This window comes from Squalius cephalus (assembly GCF_949319135.1).
Source record: "Squalius cephalus genome assembly, chromosome: 4".
Classification (NCBI taxonomy): domain Eukaryota; kingdom Metazoa; phylum Chordata; class Actinopteri; order Cypriniformes; family Leuciscidae; genus Squalius; species Squalius cephalus.
The window spans coordinates 17171848-17196849 of NC_137125.1; the positions used below are offsets into that span (position 1 = coordinate 17171848).

Here is a 25002-nt window from a genome sequence, read left to right on the forward strand (position 1 = left end):
CCTTACATTTTACACGGCTACATTTACTCACATTGTAATGCTGAAGTGCACGCAAGTGCACTTGCCAAATGAAGACGGATTGTATGAAATGGATCAATAAAAAAAACGAGCTGTATAGTTTATTAACGAGCTGTAGTCACGCACTGACAGAAATGCAGTTCAAGTTAACGCCATGGTTCATAAGGTGCACTGATACTGAATCTGGCTGCATGGCGAGCGCGAGACACGGCAGTGCACAGATCGTGACGCGAGTCTCGTAAATGGGAACGGGAATTCACCGCATTATGAACTCGTCACGCAATACTACGTGGGAACGGATTGCGAAAGCGTGGGCACGGTTTATGAATTTGTGGGTACAGACTGCAAAAACTGAAGGCACGATTAACAAGTATGAGAGCGCAGATTAGAGACTCGTGGGTACGGTTTATTCATCCGAGGGAAGAGTTTGAGAATTTGTGAGTACTGTTTATAAACTGAGCGGACGGATTGCAAAACCGTCGCCACGGATCGTTTTTAACTCACACAGGTGACTTTCCGGGCTCCGTATCCTCCCTTAATGCTGACTTCTGTTGACTTGGGACAAGGAAACGACGCATTTTAAAGCCAATACTCGCGTCGCACACACAATTACCGATATCAATAGAGCTGCATACAGTTATTTTTTCTTTGCGTGTCGCGCCTCCCCTGTGGCTCTTTGGCGCCCCCCAGGGGAGGCGCGCCTCACCTATTGAAAACCGCTGCTCTAGGCAGAGTGTTTTATGTCTGTATAGACTAGAGTCTCATACATCCCCATGGCTGCAGGATATTTTTGAGCATTATCAAAGACGGGAACATAAGCAATATTTTAGGGCTGTCCCTGACTAAAGATTTCTCTAGTTCACTAGTAGTTGTTCATTTAAGTCATTATTCAACTAATTGCAAGTTTATATCATGTATATATAATTGAATTATTTAAATATATACTGCGGGGCCGTGCATAAAGCTGGCCACAAAGCACAGACAAAAGTTATGATTGTGTCTGAAAAAATATCAAGGAGATATTTTAATTATTTATTAACCCTCTGGGGTCTGAGGTGTTTTCTGGCCCTGGAGGTGTTCTGACATGCTCTGACATTTGTGCTTATTTCTGTTACTTGTGAGATTTTCATGGCTAAAGTCTGATTACACTGTATTCAGCACAAACTCTGCTACAACAATATATCAGCAGCATGTATGTACAAGTTTGTAGTTTTGAGATAATGACATTTATGCGTGGTTTGTGAAAATACAAAAAAAATTGTCACTGAAATAAGGCCATGAAACCCATACTGATTATTTCTTCACAAGACTTTTGAAAATTGTATCACGTAGCCTAGAATATTTGCTCCAAAACTATGTGAAAATCATCCTGACTGCTCATTCAGATAAGACAATATATTGATTTAAAAATTGTAAGACGTGTTTTGTGTGAGAAAGCTTTATGGTGTGATCACGGGAGGTGTGATCACATCATTAATATGTATTGTTTTCACACCTGAGAAAGACAAAGATCCTCCCCTAATGGCCCTATTAGGAGCTATCAGGCCCTATCATTCTGAGCAACCTTGCACAAAGAATGAGGAGATTTAAAAAAGAATGGCTTTTTGATTGTTTGGATTTATTTACAACACAACATAATCCAAATATACACAATACATGACAAAAAATTTAAAACAATTGAAATCCAAAGACAGAGACCTTTGTGCCATTCCTAAAAACATTGTACATACCTTTCATCAAGGTGTTTGATTTTCACTTTACCATGTTCATGTACAGAGACTCATGTGAATGTTGAAGTCAGCAGGACTCAGTTGCCTCTGGGCTCTGAAAAAAAAAAAAAAGTGAACATACTGATATCAAGAGAAATTAGCCTATATGCCTGCACAATTTTTAAATTTTAGATTTTTCTGGTTAAAATTGCTTTTTAAAATTCACAGAATACACACACACACACAAATGTTTCCAACAATATATCATATAATGAACACCAGGTTTGTTGTGCCTTGTAGGCATAGGCTATGTGCAGTGCTGCATAAAATAATAATAACAATAACCTATAGCATCCTATAAATCTTCCAAAAGATTTCAGTAACTACGCTAGAGAAAAATATATTGATTATCATGTTACTTCAAATGTTTCCATTCGTTATGATGATATGAAATGAGATAATAGTAAAAACATGAACCCTAATGTTTGGTGCGTTTTGCTTTTCAAACGCGATCGCGCTCCAAAATATGAAACATTATGGTTACCATATTATACATATCTACGTTTGAGCAGATATCCACAAACAGTATTTAACAGTAAACACGGGTCTAAATATTATAATATTCCCCATATATCTAGCAACAGTTCAACTGCAATGTGAAGTTTATGCAACAATAACATAAACTAATAAGTAAGAATTTCTTACCTTACATCTTTCTTGTCTTCAAATCGCGTTCTTCTTCTTCTGAGGTAAATCCAATGTAAGCTCACGGCGCGTCCTGTCAAACTCGACGAAAAGCAGAGACTTGTGTAGTTTGGTGCTTTGTTTTTGAGGTAACGAGCCGTTAGGGGTTAACAGTTTAGGACCCAAGGACCAGATATTTGAAAGAAGACCCGGAGTCAGAATTATAAAAAATTGAAGAAAAGTTTTACTGAAGATAGTTTGCAGTTTCATCAGCAGAAGTCAGCTTCAACACTCACACAGGAGTTTGTAGGCCGCCCCGCTTACAGTTACAAAGATCACAGCAGTTATACCATTTCCAAGGTCTAAGCTACGTCATTGCTTACAGGTTGAATGATTCTGATTGGCTAAGAAATTGATAAACATAGTATTTTTCCACACATACTGTATACAGATAGACTGAAGCATATCTCCATCGATTATGCAGCTGACACTCAGACCCTGAAGTCAGGCACGTCGTGACCTTCCAGGTCGCAGATTTGGGTTGCTGGCCGCCAGCATGTCCCGAACAACAACTCAGTCAATCTCCAATAATGCCAGCGGTTCCTTAACCTGTAAGCAAGAAGACTAACACACACACCAACACACAGCTTTTCCAAGGTTGGATTGGCCAGGCTCTAACTATAAACAGGAGTCTCGTCTCAAAACATTAAGATAAGTTCTTTCTCTCAGGATAGGACATTTTAGTCTAAATCAGGGGTTCCCAAACTTTTCCATGCCAAGGCCCCCCAAATACCACTAGGTTCTGGCCAAGGCCCCCCTTTTGCAGGATGTGTTATTGAACCCATCGACAATACTATGGCACGTGTAGAAATAAATAAATAAAACATCTAGGTGAACATCAGATTATGTGATGGTGTTTGATACCAGAAAGATTATAGAGATGCACCGATTACAATTTTCAAGGCTGATTCCGATTTTTCATTGAGTTTGACCTGCCGATACAGATTTTAGCAGATTCTGATTTCATTTTTTCTAACCACTTTACAGCACACACAAATATTATATATATATATATATATATATATATATATATATATATATATATATATATATATATATATATATAATAAAACACCACTTTTACCCAAACTGATTAATAAAAACAAGTTTAAATGGATACATTTTCTATAAATATTTTTGTCTTCATTTTCAAGACAAAAATCCTACTCCAGTTCTTGTTCAAACACACTATACATGCAAATTATGTGCATTTTATGTACTTTTTGTGTGAAATCATATTTATTTTGTCCATCAAAAGTGTGCCTTCACTTTAATTGAGCGTGAGCAGCGCAGCAAAAATAGACTCGGCGCCGAAACCCTCCGCTTCACTGCTGCTCATGCGACGCTCCAGGTTGACGCTAACGTGCTGCTCCTGCCCGCGGTGTGAATACACTCACTGAACATGCACGCCGAAAAAAAATCGCGCTGCTCACGCGCCGCTCGCGTCTGAAACGGCCGTAATTCACAAGGTTTCCTACATGTGCGTTCTGTGTGCATGTGTGATGCTGATGTTGCGCGATGTTATTCATGCGGCGCCCGAGTGCATTTGAATCGGCATATATCAAACTGAAAATCACGTGAAAATCGGCCAATTCTTGTCACTAGCCGATCAATCAGTTCATCTCTAAAAGATTAGCATTAAAAGTATAATGTTCAGATAGGCTATGCAACAAATTATTATAATGTTATTTCATAACAATACTCATTTAGCAAATATTTAATATTTTATATAAATATAATTTTTTAAAACTTTTTTTCCGCTTTTTTTCCCAACTTGCTGCGGCCCCCCTGGCGGCCCCCACTTTGAAAACCCCTGGTCTAAATGAAAATATAGGCTTTAACAAAGAAATGGTCCCTTAAACTATTGGCTTCAATGACCCCTATATGTTTTAACACGTTGAAGACCTTTCTCAAACACAAAACCAGTCCCTATTTAATTTTTGGAAGCTGGGATAAATAGGCAAGCAATGTTACTGCATTCAAATATCAAATACAGACATTACTGAAATGTTCATTTCATGTATTCTTTAATCACACGGTAACTTCTATAACAAAGTAAAATCTCCAGAGAAGTCATTCAACTCATTTGATATTTAGAAGGAAAAATATTGATTAATACCTTGATTATAATCACTCATTACATATACATTGAAGCAGCAGTGGATTCCAATCCACCCCTTTCAGAGCGCGTTCGCGTTCCATGTGGAGATTTGCATGTGAATCTCTTTTGCGTGCGTGGGCGTGGTCAAATAAAAAATAATGAGCAAGCGTTTGAGATACTGGACATCTTGTTGGTTTTATACAAATTACTTAAACAGAGAATATTTGTTTTCAGTTTGAATCCGATCATTTAAAAGTACATACTTAAATGTTTATAAAGGTATATGGCTCATAAATGTGTGACAAGTATTCCCTGAGTTTTGTTTCAGTTTATAGACGTGCTCAAGAAAAATAAGTTCACCGCGACGGAGAGGCAGAACGCACACCCTGTTTATTTTCTTTATTTTACAAAAGCACAATGTTTTGATTTGATTGTAAGTGGACACATACAAAAGTAGAAATATCACAGATTCTTTTTTTATATTTTTCTTTTTTCTGTATGACCATAAATGACAGTAATTTAAGTTTATAGTGCTACAATGTGGAGAAAATCCAGCAAAACGCACGGGCGCATTTGCCGACCTCAGAGAGTTAATAAACTAGTTTTTTCCGATTCAGTGTCTGCTGCAAAGATGAAGTTGATGATGCAGAGTCTCGTCATCTTCAGCATCATTACTCCAGTCTTCAGTGGCACATGATCCTCCAGAAATCATTCTAGTATGTTGATTATTATTATTATCAATGCAACTTTTTTTGAAGATTCTAGCCACATAAAGCTACTCTCAGACATGACCTTGATTTGCACATTTCTATAGGATTTATTTGAAATAATTAATATAATACTGCTTGCCCTCTTAACTTTTTCACTTCATATTGTCAGAGGCTAATATTTTGAGGCAGGCAACACTGTGGTTCTCTCTTCATTAACCAGCGTTGTACTGGTGAAACTGAGGGCGGGATATGATTCATCATATTTTCTTAACTTTTCACCACGATGACCGCGCCACAACAGAGACCGTCTACTGGACGTGGGCAAACGTTGCAAACCCATTTGTCCTTTGTGTCAGAGCGCTGAAATCAAAATAGAACGGGGCAGCAGTTTACCATCATGGATTTGTCGCGTCGCACCGATAGTGTCTGGTGTAGACGCATTGTTTTAATATTTGTTAGAGCTATGGCTTGTTCACAATCAGGAAAGGCCAAGTGGAGCAAAATTTAAAGCTTTATTAAATGTTCTGACACCTCAAATCTTGTCCCAGAAATCAGCAGCCATGGGTGACGGTGTTATCTGTCAAAGACTGAGGAATATGCAAGTTGAAGTTAGAATTTTAATTACTGCAATGAATTACAAATGACCACTAGAGGTCATTGTGTCTGTTTCATGCTTCCACAAACTCTATTATCAAGCTTTGTTTTAAACCTCGTCTTCCTCTTTTTATTGTCATGTGATTCATTATCTTTAGTATAAATAGTCCAGTGTTGGTTCTGGTCTTTGTCTGGTTTTGTACCTGTATGATCGTGTTTTCTGGTGAGTTTCTGCTGTTTTATTGTTTTTCTCTTGTATCTCAACATCATTCCTTTTTCCTAAAATGATCAGTTGCTCAAAGCTTTTCAGTAACATGTATGTTGCAGCAATCTGGTAGTTAGTGGTCTAGTAGTCATTGTTTTTACATCTGATCCTGTGACAACATTTTAGTGTATTTTATTTTATAGACATCTAAGTACTTGCAAAGCTTAATGTTAAGGATTAATTTTTACTGGAAACTAGACGGTCCTCGTCTAAATCTAATCCCGTCTGAATGCAAATGTCTCTGATTGCTGACGTTGTATTATCCTAATGCTTTTTTGACCTACCTGAGCTACCATTTTAAGAGCAGTGTATTAAGAGTAAGATGCTTGTCAAGATTTTTCTGCTCACTTATGTGGGTTTATTATGAATATAGCCACTTCTCTAAACTCGTGAAGTTTAGTTAAATAGGGTTTTTAGAATAAATAAAAATTATATCAATAAATAACTTAAGACCTATACGTCATAGATGACCTTCTGTAATGGCCACATCTAGAAAACAAACACCGACCTCTGTAATAAACACTGAGTTGTTAGTCCCGTCTTTAATCTCTAAATGAAATCACAGACGCCCAGTGATAAGAATTATAACTTAAATGTTTAACTTAAAACTAGCCCTGTTCGAACAGGGTTTATGACACCAAATTTTAGATACCAGTGAAATTTCATATTTCTCAATTCCAATTTTGATATCAGAGCTAAAACTTCTAGCCTAACTAATATAAATTTCAATTGTTACTAAAGACAAGTAATCAGTCAGTAATAAAATAAGAACAAATAATAATAATAATAATAATAATAAATAATACAATAAATATCAATTAATAATAAAGAGTGCTTTTCAGGTTGTTAAGTTGGCCTAATTGAATAATCAAATAAATGAAATTAAATCTGTCCAAAGCAATCACTTGGATTAAATCACTCGATTCAAATGGATTTGTTTTTCGACACCTTTTAAGATTTATCAAGATTGAACTCCAACAACATATCTGACACGCAGGGCCGGATTAACAATTTCCTGTGCCCTGGGCAACAAGACTCAAGAACGTGGTGGCTACAGAGTAATTATTAAATGTTTCAATATAGCCATTCAATTATCTTTTGACTGCAACAGTGAAATAAAGCAGACAGCTAGGGAAGCCTTAACTTAAAACCAGAGATTATTTCTAAAATGTGAAATTATCACCAGCCATGAAACAGGCAATGAGTGTGTATGGAGTAAAAGTAAACCATTGGCTACACCATTTTAACAAATGGGCCTTACAACTGGCCTCCTTTCAAGACTGAACTCATAAACAGTCTTTTTAATTATTAGACCTAATGGCCTATCTTTGCTTTAAAAGGTGAGTCTAACAACACACTGGCATTCCAGACTATATGTGAATAACTCTTTCCACTGTTCCCTTACAATTCGTACCATTCAGCGCAAGCACCGTTCCACTGTGATGTTTCCAAGCACATTTTTGCGCATGTGAAGAGGATGATTTTTTCTGTCGATACTGGAACGTAAGTGAAGTACAAAGCCTATAATAAAGAATAGTTTACCATCCAAATACATGGCGAATGTTGAAAGTGTCACGGGACGGAGGAATCAAAAACGGCAGGCAGAGATGAGGGATCCAAATGTGGAAATTTGTGGCAAATTTATTGTGGAATATTTTTAGTGTATTTTTTAAGCATGCAGCAAACGATAGTTCTTACGATTGGTTAATGGTTAACCGGTTTATTATCATTCCTGTATATATAACTAGATCAAATTAGTGCAGAATCAACTTTGCGTTGCAATCGTGTCAAGGAGGAGTCTTTAAACTCTTGCTCTTGGTTGTTCTCCATGTCTCACTGCTAGCTTCAACACTGGTGGTAGCCTGACTGCTAGCACTAACGTTAACGTTAGCTGTTTCCACGACCACAGGTGAAGGAGGGATTTCAGCATTATCGCCTTTTCTCAGAGAGCACTGATTTGAAGTAAAAAATGTGGCTATTTTTGGAACGTTTCAAATTGTAGACTAATTTCAATTTTCTCTTTTTAATTTTCTTTTAGCGTTTCCGCTTAACTGCTTCTCCATCTTCCCACTAATTTAAAATTTCAGAGCGTCAAGTCACGTAAGTCGACGTGACAGCTCGCCCTCGCTCGCTGCGCAGGAAGCTACAGACTGTTTTTGACGTGATTTAACAGTATTTTGATCGAACGGGTTGCAAAAATCTGTATATAATTAGGAAAGTAAGGATTGCATTTAAAACGTGATTTAACATAATATTTGACGGTGCCCAGGGCCCTTTAGATGTCCTGTGCCCCTGGAATGGTAAATCCTGTCTTGGTTTTTGGTTTAGGACACTTATTTTGATGTTATGTCCATCTTGATCTTTCTGTTTTCCCATTCCTTCTGTAGTTACTGTTTGCCTGGTTTCCATGGTGTCTGGTCTGTTCTTGTTTGTTTCTATGGTTAGCAGTTATGTTCACCTGAGTCTTGTTTAGTTTCTCTTTTACCTTTGTGTTATGGCCCTTAGGAAGCAAACATTACATTAACTGTAGATATTATCTAGTACATAATGTGTTATACGGGTTATGATGATAATGATTTATGTCTGTTTTGCAGTAAATTAAGAAAAGATTTTTTAATGCACTGGTTCAATAAAATAAATCTTCAGTAGTGCAACTTTAACAGCAAAGATCAGACAGTGTGTGACATTATAAGCAGATTGTGAATCAAGTGACACTAGGCCACATGATCAATGCTTCTAATAATACTTTTAATGCTTTAATTTTTAAACAGGTTAAGTTGTCATGGCTACTGTCAAGATGATCCTCAGTGTCCTTTATCTGCTTCAATACAGCTGTTTCGGCTCAGACGTGAATTGTAAGCAGGGAGAATGTAAACCCATCAGGACACCACACAAGTGTTCTGCGAGTGTCATAAGATGTTCCGCGGTCCAGCATGTATTATTGACTATACAGATAAAATCAATGGTATGGTCTATAAACCAGTCCCTGATCTGACAGCAATTTATTTCAGTGTGAAGGAGCTGAAGGACTTCACTAAAGAAATAGTGGAGTCTGTTCGACATGACATCCAGTGGACACAAATCTTTGTGAAATACAGCAATGTGACTGAGAAGTTTAGAAACATCAGCACACTGCATACACAACTTAAAAACGGTACAATAACCCAACGCCACTATGTTTCTGATGTTGGAGCTGAGTTCACAGGGGGACACCCTTTTCAACTTTATCTCACAGACTTTCACCACATGATGATGGGCACTGGATTTGGAGACAAACACAACATTCTGGATATTTTTCGCAAGTCACTGGGCCAGGACTCACAAAGTCAGTCTGGAGAGCCAGTAGAGTGCACAAAATACTACAGTGATCAGATTGATTATTTTGTGCGCTACATGTTTGCTCTTGAAAAGGAAGCTGTATTAGCTTGGTCGAAATATCTACTGGTCACTGGAAAATCAGAGAACACTGATTTACTCGAGAAGTTTTTTCAGGATTATGTCTCACAGCAGTGGAAACTCTTCAATAAAAATGGATGTGGCCCTCTAAAGGCTGTGGATCTTCAGAACAGCCACTGCGAGAAGCTCTACCACAGCACAGCACAGCACAGCAGCGGGTGAAACTGAAATGTGGTGGATCATACAAGCCCTTCCCAGAGATCGTGGTGTGCTCTGGAGGACAGTGGAGTGCCTCACCTGTGTGCTACGAGGAGCAGGTAAACGGGAGAGTCGAGTGCATATCTGAAGGTGGAGCCACTGTCTGCAAGGCCACATGTTCATCTGGCTGGGGCTCCGCCACACACCCTGAGCCAGCTGAGTACAAATGCTCACAACCGCCCTGTCCTTCCTTCATACCACACCAGTGTAACAACTGCACACAAAACAGCGTTTGTAAGGACAATGAGGTCTGCACTGGAGCCTTTGGCACATGTCGTGACACATGTCAGGTCAAACCCTGTGGAGTGAACGCCAAATGCTCATCCTCCTCCAATCACGGCAGGAGCTGCACCTGTGAGAGCCCATGGAAAGGAGACCCATACAGCGGCTGCAAGAGTCAGGACCTCCAGTGGGTTCAGACCAGAGATGTGCCCAGCAGTATGAAAACTCTTTTACTCTACATACACTCACATTAGATTAGGCTGATTCTTAATCTGAATGTGCTTGAAGATTTTTATGACTGAGCTTCTTCTTACAGTTCAATTCTGTATTTGATCCCATGTAATGGAATTACAATGCAATGGACTGATAAGCATGGAAAAATAAAGTTGTTGTGCACTTCATCTTTTTGCTCATCTAAGACAACAGCCTTATATCTTCAAGCTACAAAAAACTTTGATTCACCCATAAATCCTTGTTTTTTACAGATGCTGTTCGTTCTAAAACCCAACTTGCAGTGTGCAAAGCGATCGGACCAGACGGTGGGTGGCACAGTGGATATGTAAATTCTCAAAGCTGCAACTTTGAATATGATGGGAAAAGTAATCAGGCCAGTAGCTATGAGGTAACTCATTGAAGCACATTATATTTATATTTAAAACACTACGGATAACAATTACATGCAGGACAGTTAACAGACACCTCTCCTATTTCTTCAGAAATGACTGTATTAATAATCTGCAGGTTCTGGTTGATCCGTGTGGAGGACGTGGTTGGATATGGGTGGATGGGGCACAGGGGAACATGGTCTCGTATGATGAATCAAAGAGGTTTCAAGGAGTCATATACTTTGTGTGTAGGTTAGTGCCAATACAAATGCAATTCATAATTCTCAACCTGAAGAAAAGTAAATCTTTATGATAACTGAATAATAATTGAATCCATCTCAGAAATGACACATCTTATTGAGATACAATAATTGTCACGTTGTGCACGTCTGTGCTGGTGTTCTAATGTGCTCTTTGTCACCCAACAGTGTAAAGAGTGATGGGCTTGTTGGGAAGCTTTTCAAAACGCAAAATGGCTTTATGTGCCATATTCCCAGGAATGGAGGTACTAGAGATGGAAGTTTCTATGCTCTGGTTCCACAACCATGTCTCTGAAGACACTTCACTGTGATTCACTCTCCAGTGCTTAAGTTCTCTAGTTAATTTTTAACCTTTGGATTGGTGGAGGTGCTGTATTCATCTTTCGAAAGACAGACTGAACCTACACACACAGATGGAAAGGAGTAGCCAACTCTCGCAAAACATTTATGCAAGTGGTACAAACGCATATGGTTGTTGTTCAGAATTTGATTTAGTTGGTTTGCAGTGGGATATTTTAAGGATTAAAAAGAGTTCTAAAAAGCATTAGACATTAAAATTTCATGAGTGAGTGAGTGAGTGGAGTACATTTCCACCTACAAGATGTTATGTACATTTGAAGTAAAATCCAATGTTCTCTGCACAGTTACTATGAACTCTGCTTTGCTGCCATCATGATGTAAAATTTGACAGTGCAAATTTCAATGACAAATAAATGCTTCAATGAATGTTACTAAATTCACATTGGATGTCTGCGTCAGTGTTACAGGCCAAAATAATGGTTGTGGGTTAAATATTTTGTTGTTGACATTGTACATGTGTTTAAATCGAGAGAATAAAATGCGTATGATGCAACTATTTACTTGATGATGGTCCATGGGTCATTTAAAATAATATTATCATAAATAATCTAATGAGCTGCATAGAGTTCTTTTTCACGCTTGCATTGACAAGACAAACACAAAATTGTCAAATGCCGTTTTGTTAAGTATACTTATAAGCATAGTCTTAAATGAGTTAAAAAGTGTTAAATACATGCTAAGAGTTGAGAAAATGTGATATGCGTCAGATCCGGGTCATGTGGGGCAGGTCTTAAAGTGACAGCAGCCTAATAAACCTACTGCTGTCTGTCATTAAAGGGCCCCTATTATGAATGTTTGAAAATGACCTTTCATGTAGTGTGTAACATAGCTCTAAGTAAATGAAAACATCCTGCAAAGTTTTTAATCTGAACCGTATATAAAGTTGTTGCCTTTCAAAAGTAAGAGTCCACTCTGAATATATGAAATGAATTGTTTTTCAAACGAGTCATAAGATGTTTCGTTGTGACATCAAGATGAAAAATTAGCATATTGCCCACCCACATATTGCACGCGCAGACACCAGGGAAAACCTGAAACCCCAAAAGCAGCAGCTGATTCCTGTGGATACTGGACAGCATCATGTCGAGAAGACACTGTGCTCTACAATGTGAAGGTAAAGCCAGGTTTTTTTCACTGCCCAAGGACGAGCATGTGAAGAATCAGTGGTTAAAATTCATGGTCACCATGATACCACAGCAGTTTAATCCTAAACTTTTGCTGTGTTCCCTTTATTTTACTCACGACTGCTTCTCAAATCTCGGAGTTCAATGCAAGATTCGCAAACCACTTGCTTTTGAAAGATGGTGTTCAAAATACTTCGTTTTGAGTTTTATATTGTGTAGGTCTCCTGCTAACTGGCTAACTCACATTATTACTGTCTAACTGAAATACTTCTGCTAATCAGCTGTGGGCCACTATTACCTAAAACTGTGTCTATTAATGCAGATTGTCTGTCGATCTCACTAGTTTGAGTAAAGATTAAGCATGGAGCAAGATTTTGTTTTACCAACGTTTATGTTACATCAGTCATTCACTCTAGAGCTCGGCTAATGTATTGCATAACTTACATGCACTGATATTGATACAGTTTTCACGTCTTCACCGCTATATATTAGAATAATACTCTGTAAATAAATTAGTACAAGTTAAATAATTGGTTGATGGACATGCACTTGTTAATGCTGATGCTGAGGAATAACAGTTGCAACATCTCATGTACCTCAAACTGAGTGACGTTAGTGTATCACTGAGAAACGTCCTGCTCGAGTCGTCCTTGTGATGGAGGTTCGGGTAGAATAACTAGTTCTTCCAGTGTTTCATCATTGGACTCTCGCTCACATTGATATGGTAAAATCAATATCATTGTTCGTTACTGTGTTTAGTTTATGGTATAGGAAGCCTCAGGACATGCAGAGCTGACGTTGTTATGGCAATGGGAGTTTTTGTTTTCGATGCATGCAGTACGCGGTAAACCAGTAACAACAGACTGAGCTGTCTGGCCAATCAGAGCAGAGTAGCTCATGGAAAGGAGGGATTTATAGAGACTGATTCATCTGACGAGTCGTTTGAGAATCATTGAAAACCTGGTAATGTGCAAATGTATATTATGAGAAATTGAAACAGTTTTTAGACCTTTGATGCATGTAAACCTGTTATAGGAGGCTCCAAAACAACATTAGGAAACTTTAAAATAGTATAATAGGGGCACTTTAATGTTAAACAAAGAACAAAAGATAAATAGAAAATCACTTACTGCTCTTGACTGAACCACTTTTGTATATTTAATAATGGTAAATCTATATATAATTTATAATTTATGCAGTGAATACAGTGTTAGAACTGTTAGAGCTACCTGAAAATCTGAAAGCAGTGTTTACAAGGTAATATGGGTCAAAAACAACAACAACAACAACAATTGTGCATTTTAGCAGGGCAGGTACAAATCTGAACCAGTCAGACTGAGCAAATAAAAAATTAAATAAAAAAAATTTATCATTGAGCCCTGATAAATTAAAGGCACAGCTAAATATGACATTTATTACAATGGGTTTATGTGAAAATTGTTTTAGGTTCACTTAAAATTAAAACCTGATAAAATGTTAAAATTGAGAATGAAATCCATGCAATAAAGACATCCGTATCAGTGATACTGGCCTTCATTCATAGTGTTTAGTAAAAATATGCCATTAAACAAATATTGAAAATATACTAAGTTGTTTCTAAATTATTTTGGAGATTCAATTTGAAAGATTAAAAAAATGGCATCAACCTCTATTGCACATCATTCACAGCAGATTTAATTACGGACAAACAATTTAGATATATGGATAAGTAAGTAATTTTGACTAGTTCAAACTGAATTTTCTTTGAGTGTGTGTGATGAGGCAATTAAAGATATTTGACTTCATTACAGATAACTTAAACTTTTGACTGGTCAAGATGTTTTTACAGGTATCTTGAATCATCTTTTTTTACCAATCAAATTGTGAGTTGTCAAAATCCAATTATCGAGTATTAAAGAGCAATAAATATCAAATCTGCTTGCCATATCTGTGAAACAGTGTCTAATGTGTGGATGATCTCAAGTCAAGAGTTATAATGAAATTAGTTCCCTAAATTAAATCAGACTGAAACTATTTTGGGTAACACTTTAGAATACTGATCCGTCATTAATGAATAACTACAGAGGAACAAAGGAGTGACACAATATTAACATTATATTAACTAACATGAACCTGATTAACAAATTAGCAATAGCGCTCAGTTGAATGCAAGAGTTCACTATGAGCAAATCAGTAACTACTATTTATTTCATACCTCCTAGAACTACTATATACAGGGTCATAATTAATGTCAATAATGCATAATGTATAATTAATTCTTAAGTGAAGATAATGTGAGTAAAGAACAAAGACCTCGCACCCATATCCCTACATCATTCTGGTGCTGAGATATGACAGAGGCTTTCATGCCACCTGATATTTCCCTCAATACATTAGTCAAACAAGCCCACCTCCATGTCTCTACCTGCCATTCTGGTGCCAAGATATGGCATAGACATTTCCTATATGGTTACTAGGTGGCTCTAACTGGTTGTTAGGGCTTGGCTTTTTTTATAGGGTTACTGATTGACTGCTTGCTGGCCTGATTTAAAGACCTTTTCTCGAGGAGCCGCTCGATTTGACACCTCATTCATGTCGATAGCACAAACGGTGTGGGAATTTGGGGCAGAAGAAGAAGAAGAGAAAGAAGTATGGTGGATAACAATAGGGATATTATACCTATGACAAACACCACAAATAATAATAATAACTAGAATGTACATTTCCTGAAGAAAATGTGAAGTGGTGCTTGCAGTGGCAAAACTCGCCACTGGGCAGATGCTAACACAATTGACATGTTGTGATACCATGATACACCACATTTTAGCATCATTTACCACGATTTACCATGTTTCTAAGATGATTTACTATGATTTATCACATTCCAGCATGATTTACTAAGATTAACATGTTGTTAGAATGATGCTAGCATGATTAACATGTTGTTAACATGATTAGCATCTTGGTAGCATGATGCTAGCATGTTTAGCATGTTGCTAGCATGCTTTTAACAAGATGCTAGCATGATTAGCATTTTGCTAGCATGTTTTTAGCTAGATGCTAACATGATTAGCATGTTGCTAGCATGATGCTAGCTTGATTAGCATGATGCTAGCTTGATTAGCATGTTGCTAGCATGATGTTAGCTTGATTAGCATGTTGCTAGCATAATGCTAGCATGATTAGCATGTTGCTAGCATGATTCTAGCTTGATTAGCATGATGTTAGCATGGTGCTAGCTTGATAAGCATGTTGCTAGCATAATGCTAGCATGATTAGCATGTTGCTAGCATGATGCTAGCTTGATTAGCATATTGCTAGCATGATGCTAGCTTGATTAGCATGATGTTAGCATGATGCTAGCTAGATTAGCATGTTGCTAGCATGATGTTAGCTTGATTAGCATGTTACTAGCATAATGCTAGCATGATTAGCATTTTGTTAGCATGATGCTAGCTTGATTAGCATGTTGCTAGCATGATTCTAGCTTGATTAGCATGATGTTAGCATGATGCTAGCTAGATTAGCATGTTGCTAGCATGATGTTAGCTTGATTAGCATGTTGCTAGCATAATGTTAACACGATTAGCATGTTGCTAGCATGATGCTAGCTTGATTAGCATGATGTTAGCATGATGCTAGCTTGATTAGCATGTTGGTAGCATAATGCTAGCATGATTATCATGTTGCTAGCATGATGCTAGCTTGATTAGCATGATGTTAGCATGATGTTAGCTTGATTAGCATGTTGCTAGCATGATGCTAGCATGATTAGCATGTTGCTAGGATGTTTTTAGCAAGATGCTGTTGCCAGGTGGTTGCTAGGGTGTTCTGGGTGGTTGCTATGGTGTTGCTAGGCAGTTGCTAAGGTGTTTTGGGTGGTTGCTAGGCAGTTGCTAGGGTATTCTTGGTGGTTGCTAGGCAGTTGCTAGGCAGTTGCTAGGGTATTCTTGGTGGTTGCTAGGCAGTTGCTAGGGTATTCTTGGTGGTTGCTATGGTATTCTGGGTGGATGCAAGGGCGTTGCTAGGCAGTTGCTAGAGTGTTCTGGGTGGTTGCTAGGCAGTTGCTAGGTGTTCTGGGTGGTTGCTAGGCAGTTGCTAGGTGTTCTGGGTGGTTGCTAGGCAGTTGCTAGGGTGTTCAGGGTGGTTGCGAGTGCCTTATGTACGGCACTCGGCCTGCGGCCTCGTGCCTATGGCCGAATAGGCACAAACATGGAGTGATATCGCAAGGCCACGAGTGTAATATTGCTTTAAAAAATACAATAAAATGTAAAAAAAAATTTTTTTTAGTTTAGGGTGGTTGCTAGGGAGCTCTTAGTGGTTGCTAGGGTGCTGAAACTGGTTGCTAGGGTGTGGCTATGAAGATTTTAGGCCATTACTTATTGGCTGCTTGATAATATAAATCCTCTGAGGGAGAGAGAGAGGGAGAGACGCAGGGGTGTCAGGCCCTTTTGAGTCTGTGTGTGTGAAAACGGCAGTTGGGATTCAAATATTTTTAGAATGCCCAATGTAAAGTCAATGGGGACTTTTTTGGCTGCTTTTTCGTCCGCTGTGCGAACATCGTACACCCGATCGCTTAGAAAAGTCATAGCACACCTCTCCTCAATGAGCCGGTCGATTTGACACTTCACTCAGGGGTCTGTGACAAACGGTGCGGGGCGAGTTTCGCGCCAAACTTTGTCCAGAATAATAATAATAATAATAACTAGAATGTACATTTCCTGAAGAAAATGTGAAGTGGTGCTTGCAGTGGCAAAATTCGCCACTGGGCAGATGCTAACACAATTGACATGTTGTGATACCATGATATACCACATTTTAGCATTATTTACCACGATTTACCATGTTTCTAAGATGATTTATTACGATTTAACACATTCCAGCATGATTTACTATGATTAACATGTTGTTAGAATGATGCTAGCAGGATTAACATGTTGTTAGCATGATTAGTATGTTGGTTGGATGATGCTAGCATGATTAGCATGTTGCTACCATGCTTTTAACAAGATGCTAGCATGATTAGCATGTTGCTAGCATGTTTTTAGCTAGATGCTAACATGATTAGCATGTTGCTAGCATGATTAGCATGTTGCTAGCATGATGCTAGCTTGGTTAGCATGATGCTAGCATTATGCTAGCTTGATTAGCATGTTGTTAGCATGATGCTAGCTTTATTAGCATGTTGGTAGCCTAATGCTAGCATGATTAGCATGTTGCTAGCATGATGCTAGCTTGATTCGCATTATGCTAGCTTGATTAGCATGTTGCTAGCATAATGCTAGCATTATTAGCATGTTGCTAGCATGATGCTAGCTTGATTAGCATGATGCTAACATTATGCTAGCTTGATTAGCATGTTGTTAGCATGATGCTAGCTTTATTAGCATGTTGGTAGCATAATGCTAGCATGATTAGCATGTTGCTAGCATGATGCTAGCTTGATTAGCATGTTGCTAGCATGATGCTAGCTTGATTAGCATGTTGCCATTATGTTTTTAGCAAGATGCTGTTGCCAGGTGGTTGCTAGGGTGTTCTGGGTTGTTGCTATGGTGTTGCTAGGCAGTTGCTAAGGTGTTCTGGGTGGTTGCTAGGGTATTCTTGGTGGTTGCTAGGCAGTTGCTAGGGTATTCTTGGTGGTTGCTAGGGCGTTGCTAGGTGGTTGCTAGGGTGTTCTGGGTGGTTGCTATGGTGTTGCTAGGCAGTTGCTATGGTATTCTGGGTGGATACTAGGGCATTGCTAGGCAGTTGCTAGGGTGTTCTGGGTGGTTGCTAGGTGTTCTGGGTGGTTGCTAGGCAGTTGCTAGGTGTTCTAGGTGGTTGCTAGGCAGTTGCTAGGGTGTTCTGGGTGCTTGCTAGAGTTTTTTGTGGTTACTAGAGCATTTCTAGACGTTGCTAGGGTGTTCAGGGTGGTTGCTAAGGTGTTTTTGTTAGTTGCTATGGTGTTACTAGGTGGTTGGTAGTTGTCAAATATGGTTACTATGGAGTTTTTATAGAGTTATTAAAATCTTTAATAACAAGTGCCTTCAGTACGGCACGAGGCCTGCGGCCTCGTGCCTATGGCCGAATAGGCACAAGCATGGAGCGATATCGCAAGGCCACGAGAGTAAAATTGCTTTAAAAAATATAAAAAAAATAAAAAAATGTTTTTTTTTGGTTTAGGGTGGTTGCTAGGGAGCTCTTAGTGGTTGCTAGGGTGCTGAAACTGGTTGCTAGGGTGTGGCTATGAAGATTTTAGGCCATAACTTATTGGCTGCTTGATAATATAAATCCTCTGAGGGAGAGAGAGAGGGAGAGACGCAGGGGTGTCAGGCCCTTTGGAGTGGTGTGTGTGTGAAAACGTCGGTTGGGATTTGAATTTTTTTAGAATGCCCAATGTAAAGTCAATGGGGACTTTTTTGGCCGCTTTTTCGTCCGCTGTGCGAACATCGTACACCCGATCGCTTAGAAAAGTCATAGCACACCTCTCCTCAATGAGCCGGTCGATTTGACACTTCACTCAGGGGTCTGTGACAAACGATGCGGGGCGAGTTTCGCGCCAAACTTTGTCCAGAATAATAATAATAATAACTAGAATGTACATTTCCTGAAGAAAACGTGAAGTGGTGCTTGCAGTGGCAAAACTCGCCACTCGATTGCTAGAGTGTGGTACATGATTGCATACAAGCCAACAAACATGTCTGTACGATGTTCTGGTGCTGAGATATGGCTTATTCATGTTGTTCAGGTGGTTGCTAGGGTGTTCTGTGTGGTTGCTAGGGCTTTGCTAGGTGGTTGCTAGGGTGTTCTGGGTGGTTGCTATGGTGTTCTGGGTGGTTGCTATGGAGTTGCTAGGGTATTCTGGGTGGTTGCTATGGTGTTGCTAGGGTATTCTGTGTGGTTGCTAGGGCATTGCTAGGCAGTTGCTAGTGTGTTCTGGGTGGTTGCTATTGTGCTGCTATGCGGTTGCTAGGGTATTCTGGGTGGTTGCTATGGTGTTGCTAGGCGTTTGCTAGAGTATTCTGCGTGGTTGCTAGGCCGTTGCTAGGCAGTCGCTAGGGTGTTCTGGGTGGTTGCTATGGTGTTCTGGGTGGTTGCTATGGAGTTGCTAGGGTATTCTGGGTGGTTGCTATGGTGTTGCTAGGGTATTCTGTGTGGTTGCTAGGGCGTTGCTAGGCAGTTGCTAGTGTGTTCTGGGTGGTTGCTATTGTGTTGCTATGCGGTTGCTAGGGTATTCTGGGTGGTTGCTATGGTGTTGCTAGGCGTTTGCTAGAGTATTCTGCGTGGTTGCTAGGCCGTTGCTAGGCAGTTGCTAGGGTGTTCTGGGTGGTTGCTATGGTGTTGCTAGGCGGTTGCTAGGATATACTGAGTGGTTGCTAGGTGGTTGCTACGGTATTTTGGATGATTGCTAGTGCATTGTTAGGCAGTTGCTAGGGTGTTCTGTGTGGTTGCAAGGGCGTTACTAGGGTGTTATGGGTGGTTGCTATGGTGTTAGGCAGTTGCTATGGTATTCTGGGTGGTTGCTAGGGCGTTGCTAGGCAGTTGCTATGGTATTCTGGATGGTTGCTAGGGCGTTGCTAGGCAGTTGCTAGTGTGTTCTGGGTGGTTGCTATTGTGCTGCTATGCGGTTGCTAGGGTATTCTGGGTGGTTGCTATGGTGTTGCTAGGCAGTTGCTAGGGTGTTCTGGGTGGTTGCTAGGGTGTTGCTAGGTTGTTGCTAGGGTATTCTGAGTGGTTGCTATGCTGTTGCTAGGCGGTTGCTAGGGTATTCTGGGTGGTTGCTAGGCGGTTGCTAGGGTATTCTTGGTGGTTGCTAGGGCGTTGCTAGGCAGTTGCTAGGGTGTTCTGGGTGGTTGCTATGGTGTTGCTAGGCGGTTTCTAGGGTATTCTGGGTGGTTGCTAGGGCATTGCTAGACAGTTGCTAGGGTGTTCTGGGTGGTTGCTAGGGCGTTGCTAGGTGGTTGCTAGGGTATTCTTGGTGGTTGCTAGGGTGTTGCTAGGCAGTTGCTAGGGTATTCTGGGTGGTTGCTATGGTGTTGCTAGGCGGTTGCTAGGGTATTCTTGGTGGTTGCTAGGGTGTTGCTAGGCAGTTGCTAGGGTATTCTGGGTGGTTGCTATGGTGTTGCTAGGCAGTTGCTAGGGTATTCTGGGTGATTGATATGGTGTTGCTAGGCGGTTGCTAGGGTATTCTGGGGGGTTGCTAGGCAGTTGCTAGGGTGTTCTGGGTGGTTGCTAGGGCGTTGCTAGGCAGTTGCTAGGGTATTCTGGGTGGTTGCTATGGTGTTGCTAGGTGGTTGCTAGGGTATTCTTGGTGGTTGCTATGGTGTTGCTAGGCGGTTGCTAGGGTATTCTGGGGGTTGCTAGGGTGTTGCTAGGCAGTTGCTAGGGTATTCTGGGTGGTTGCTATGGTGTTCCTAGGCGGTTGCTAGGGTATTCGGGGTGGTTGCTAGGGCGTTGCTAGGCAGTTGCTAGGGTGTTCTGGGTGGTTGCTAGGCGGTTGCTAGGGTATTCTGAGTGGTTGCTAGGGTGTTGCTAGGGTGTTCTAGGTGGTTGCTAGGGCGTTGCTAGGCAGTTGCTAGGGTGTTCTGGGTGGTTGCTAGGGTATTCTGGGTGGTTGCTATGGCGTTGCTAGGGTATTCTGGGCGGTTGCTAGGGTATTCTTGGTGGTTGCTAGGGCGTTGCTAGGCAGTTACTAGGGTGTTCTGGGTGGTTGCTAGGGCGTTGCTAGGCGGTTGCTAGGGCGTTGCTAGGTGGTTACTAGGGTGTTCTGGGTGGTTGCTATGGTGTTGCTAGGCAGTTCCTAGGGTGTTCTGGGTGGTTGCTAGGCAGTTGCTAGGTGTTCTGGGGGTTGCTAGACAGTTGCTAGGTGTTCTGGGGGTTGCTAGACAGTTGCTAGGTGTTCTGGGGGTTGCTAGACAGTTGCTAGGGTTTTCAGGATGGTTGCTAAGGTATTTTTTTTAGTTGCTATGGTGTTACTAGGTGGTTGGTAGTTGTCAAAGATGGTTACTATGGAGTTTTTATAGAGTTATTAAAATCTTTAATAAAGAGTGCCTTCAGTACGGCACTCGGCCTGCGGCCTCGTGCCTATGGCCGAATAGGCACAAGCATGGAGCAATATCGCAAGGCCACGAGTGTAATATTGCGTTAAAAAATACTAAAAAATGTTAAAAAAAAATTTTTTTGGTTTAGGGTGGTTGCTAGGGAGCTCTTAGTGGTTGCTAGGGTGCTGAAACTGGTTGCTAGGGTGTGGCTATGAAGATTTTAGGCCATTACTTATTGGCTGCTTGATAATATAAATCCTCTGAGGGAGAGAGAGAGGGAGAGATGCAGGGGTGTCAGGCCCTTTGGAGTCTGTGTGTGTGAAAACGGCAGTTGGGATTCAAATATTTTTAGAACTCCCAATGTTAAGTCAATGGGGACTTTTTTGGCCGCTTTTTCGTCCGCTGTGCGAACATCGTACACCCGATCGCTTAGAAAAGTCATAGCACACCTCTCCTCAATGAGCCGGTCGATTTGACACTTTACTCAGGGGTCTGTGACAAACGGTGCAGGGCGCATTACGCGCCAAACTTTGTCCAGAATAATAATAATAATAATAATAAGAATAATAAGTATGAGCAATAACAATAGTGATGCTTTCAAAAAAGCACCACTAATAATAATAATAAGAATAATAAGTATGAGCAATAACAATAGTGATGCTTTCAAAAAAGCACCACTAATAAGTATGGCAGATTAAAATAGAGATGTTTTGCCTTTGGCTAGCACCGCTAATGAAGCAGTTTGATAAAAGTTGTATTCTCTTGTCTAATCTCTTGGTGAGAAGAAAGAGCTGTACTTTCATTTGAAATTTGTTGGGTTGAGGTTGAGCAAGTCAAGCTGATATTACACAAACAACATCTGTAGAACTGCCAACTCTCACACATTCAATGTGAGACTTACGCAACTGACCCTACTCTCATGCCACACAACCATATTCTCACGCAGTGAAAAAGAGCAAAGCAAAGAGGACACAGACACTGACAGACAAAACAGAGCCGGTTTCCTTAATTTGAAGTGTCAGCTTTCAAATTCTGGCAATTTTATTACGAAATCAAACAATAAATACTGTTTTAGCACTCTTAACTGTAGTGTCTCAGTTCAAGCGGCACGTGAACCGATCATTTCTTATTACTAGTTAATAGTAAATAAACATGAATGAACATTGTTACAAACTGATCTGAGACACAAAGGTTGAGGATCCAAGTGCAGTATTTATTTAAAGGGTTATCCACAACCGTAATCCAAATCCAGGCAAAGGTCATACACAACATAACAGTTAAGGGCTGAGGCAAGAGAGAAATCAGGATAGAAACAAGCTGAATTTGACTCAAATTTTTTCTTTTTCCTCTGTTTCTTGCTCATGTAAGGCAAAAAGGGCACATTCCTGCCGTCTTTGTAAGGCTTAACTCTAAGTCTTGGACTATTTTCCACTGTGCTTTTTTCATAATTAACGCATATAGGAATTTGGATGCAATATTAATAACATTACTTGCAAATAATCACATCACAAGCACGTGCAATGAGAAGAGGAGGCAATACTCTGTGGTTTTAGTAGAATTGGCTGAGGTCAGATGTAAGAGCTGTTTTATGGCTTACCTGCGCATAATAAATAAGACTAATATTTCAACTTTTAATATTTCAACTAGGGTTTCTCTCTAGAGACTGCAAATCAGTAGTTTTAATTTGGTATTTAACTTGCATGTGCTTTGGTATCATGACAAGCCTGGTAAATTGATTAAGTGTTTTATGCATGTTTTCAGACTGACCTTTGACTCCGGTTAGACACTTTCATCAGACTGGGCATTTTTTATAACCACTTTTACACAGTATCAGCAGAGGCCTAACTCAGGCCCTGAAATGAGGAGAATTATGGGGGATTTCATTAGTGATATTTTGCATATAGCAAGCACCTCTAATAAAAATAATAATAATAATAAGTACAGCAGATTACAATAGTGATACATTGCCTCTGGCAAGCTCCACTATAAAACAGTTTGATAAAAGTTTCGATCTCCATCTCCTGACCTGCCTAACCCCTTCGTGAGAAGAAAGATCTGTGTTTTCATTTGAAAGTTCTTGGCTTGAGGTTGAGCAAGAAATGGTGAAATCACCCAAACAACATGTGCCCAGAAAACCACACAAAAACTGAGACAGGTTGAAGAGAGAGAGAAAAAAGAAGACTTTTTCCTTCCTCTTTTTTTCTTGCTCATGTAAGGCAAAAAGGGCACATTGCCTCCATTTTTGTAAGGCTTAACCCCGAGTCTTGGACTATTTTCCACTGTGCTGGAAATAGTTTTTCAGAATTATTGAAGATATATATTGTATATTGGGTGTTTAGGAATTTATAGGCAATATTACTAAAATTTCTCACAAATAACCACATCACAAGCATATGCAAAGAGAAGATGGAGGCAATGTCTGGGAGTCATGAACCATGTGGATGAAATTCTCGGCTTGAGTGGAAGACCTGTGGATCATACGCAACTGACGCTGGTGGATCACATGATAATGACAGCATGGAAAATGTAGAATGTCCAGATTATAGTCATACTACAGGCTGTGTATATATATATATATATATATATATATATATATATATATATAACAGGAGACGCATTAGCTTAATAAATGTTAGCCAATTCAAACATATTTATAGAAAACAGTTGACTATGAATAGACAGGAGTCCAATAATAGTAAAACGAATCACTTATACTTAAAAGAATATCAAGTATAAGTTAGACGAATCCGAAATATAATGAGGGGAGGGCTGTGTTAACAGTAAAATGTCCGTCATTTAACGCATTTTAAAAACACGGATGAATAATACAAAATGCTTTCTGACATTCTGACAGAAAAAAATAAGCAAAAACAAAATTTAAACTTAGCCCGTCAATTTTCATTTTACAATTATCTTCTATCTCTAAGTGTGTGCATCTGTGTTTGTGAGAGAGAGCTCTCGGCACTGATACAACGGTACTTTTTAATCCATAAGTAGGCTAACTAACACGCTAGTTTTCATACAAAATAAATATGTAACATAATTAGGTAGGCTATTTTAGTTATTATAAACACATGAAGACTACGTTTTCAACAATGAGAATGAATAAATAAACGCCTGTTTCTCCAGACTCTCTTATCAGTAATCCACAAATCACATCACGTTCATAATCACTAAGCTATAGCGATTTCAAATTTATTAAGATTTATTGTTCAGCATTACTTGACCATTTTATTATTTGCATGGCTGAATGATGTCTTCCTCTTTTCTGAGTGACCATGAAGAACGGAGTATTTTAAGATAATCCATTCGATCCGTGTGATCATCGAATCCATAGGATTAAATTAACTCAATAAAATATTTCTCCACATCAAGCCCAGGCCGTTTACCTTCAGGAGTCAGAAGTACCGTGACTACTGTACTGTCCTCGCTTATGACATCAGTCAGACGGTGGGTCGCGGGAGGGATCGAGCGGGTTTCTTTATTGGTGCCGATTTTCAGTCTCTTTTTAATGATAGGCCTTACGCATCTGTCAATCATCCCCGCTTGCTATTTGGGGAATGTGTCAGATCTGCTTCTGTGTCTTGTGCTCTGTGGGACTTTTATGTTGTAGTTTCTCTGTGTCTAGTTTCTGTGT

At 39.7% G+C, this 25002-nt stretch overlaps 1 protein-coding gene and 1 pseudogene across 2 annotated transcripts in view; one reads left to right on the forward strand and one right to left on the reverse strand.

Annotated features, from left to right (window-relative positions):
* Positions 1 to 25002, reverse strand: part of LOC307157378 (uncharacterized protein) — a 670360-nt gene that overhangs the window by 168643 nt on the left and 476715 nt on the right. The window lies entirely within an intron of this gene.
* On the forward strand, positions 6029 to 11620 carry LOC307157839 (annotated as a pseudogene). The gene is made up of 5 exons (XR_013824051.1): positions 6029 to 6099; positions 8913 to 10233; positions 10503 to 10639; positions 10759 to 10874; positions 11051 to 11620. The product of XR_013824051.1 is annotated as an uncharacterized misc_RNA (transcript).